Source organism: Vicia villosa, unplaced genomic scaffold, assembly GCF_029867415.1.
Source record: "Vicia villosa cultivar HV-30 ecotype Madison, WI unplaced genomic scaffold, Vvil1.0 ctg.000029F_1_1_1, whole genome shotgun sequence".
Classification (NCBI taxonomy): domain Eukaryota; kingdom Viridiplantae; phylum Streptophyta; class Magnoliopsida; order Fabales; family Fabaceae; genus Vicia; species Vicia villosa.
Window position 1 is genome coordinate 79972 of NW_026704961.1, and position 1804 is coordinate 81775.

At 41.2% G+C, this 1804-nt stretch overlaps 1 pseudogene; it reads right to left on the minus strand.

Moving 5' to 3' along the window:
* Nucleotides 1–311: 311 nt before the first annotated feature.
* Nucleotides 312–1804, minus strand: LOC131622267 (subtilisin-like protease SBT1.2; annotated as a pseudogene).

The following is a 1804-nucleotide window of genomic DNA, read 5'->3' on the forward strand; positions in this document are numbered from 1 at the left end:
AGTGGCAAAGCATCTGATATTCGATGCTATCATTGTAAGAAGGAGGTGTGCCCTGAACGCCTGAAAGATCATGGAGGAAAGGACAGTGGAAATGCAACCATTGTTCAAGATGATTTCAAATCTTCTGATGTTCTTGTGGTTTCGAGCAGTGACTCTAGTAAGGAGTGGATTATGGATTCGGGTTGCACTTGGAACATGACTCCGAACAAAGACTTGTTCGAGGAACTATCTGATCAAGATGGTGGGTCTATATTACTAGGAAACAACAAATCTTGTAATATTGCAGGTATTGAATCTGTGAGATTCAAGCTCTATGATGAGTCAATAAGGTTGTTGGCTGAAGTCAGGTATATTCCTAATTTGAAGAGCCACAATTCTGCTGACATAAAGACATGACATTGAGGTACAATTTCGCTGACATGAGGAAATGACATTGAGGTACCTGACATGATAGAGAAGTTCATTCTTATTTTTTATTCTGGTAAGCATGTTGGACCAAGATTCTGAGGTCATGCAGCAACGATGTTGACGCCTGGAGTTATGACATCAAGTTTAAGGATTGCAGGGTTTGTAAAACTTGGTCCTCTAGCGAAGAATATTGCAACTGTTGGTACTCTAGACTTTCAAATTACAGTTCCGATGAATTCGATCCTTGCAGGTGGTCTTTTGTGGAGTTTATGTAAGCTTTCAAGGTGATTGATTCGTCGAATCCTACCAGTGTTGAAGGCAAGAGATGAACAACGACCAAATCTTCTTCTAAGTTTAGCTATGTGTTTGTTAAGATCATAGAAGCACCACCTACTTCCTTCATAGCTTGACCCTTTTTTTATCTTTCGTTGACACCGCGGTCGCATACCACCATTTTGCCTTGAACTTTGTCTTTTGGAAGAGAGCCTTTTAGGAAAAACTGACTCTCACTATCTCCACCCGAAAGGTAAACCAGCTCAAGTACTCTTCTTTTTCTTTCTAATCTGTTGTTTACATGATACAACGATTCTCCATAGAGAATTTTTCTGTTCGCCATGCGAACTATAGCCGGGAATTTCATGTAAAGTGTGCTTGCACCAATAGTGGCAATCCAAGGAGCATCATTGGCAACAAAAATTGCCATTGGACCATTATTTCCCGGTGCGCATATATAATCGGAATTCCTTTCTCCATTGCTCTAAAGCTTCCAACTGGAATACTGTCATCATACAGAGGCACTGGAAAACTACCTAGAGACAATGATAGAACATCGACACCGTCTCTGATTTCCACATCCAATGCAACCGTGATGTCAGAGTTATAGCAACCATTGAACCAACAAACTTTGTATACTACAATGTGAGCACCAGGAGCCATACCTCTTGACACACGTTTTGCATAACCGGAAACACTCGCCATTGGCACCAGAGCACCACCAGCAGTAGATTAAGTGTGTGTTCCATGTCCAAAAGAGTCTCTTGGAGAAATATTCTGGAATTCTTGTAGGTGATACTGCAAAATGGCCTTTGGTGAAGTACCTTGCACCAATGAGTTTTTTCTTACAATTGGAAGAATTAAAGGCTTGGCCAGATTGGCATATACCTTTCCATTTCTTCGAAACCAGAGGCATATCATGATCGACAAAGCTAGGACTTTCCGGCCAAATTTTGGTATCAAGCTAGGATTCGCAATTTGGATTTACCCGAGTGAAAGCTTTGAAGAACGGTGGTTCGGTCAAAGAAGTAGCGGTAACAGAAGGATCAAAGTGGTATTGTTAGGGGACTTGATCGAGTTCAAGATCAAGCGAAGAGAAGGAGGTAGAATCAACTTCAAACAT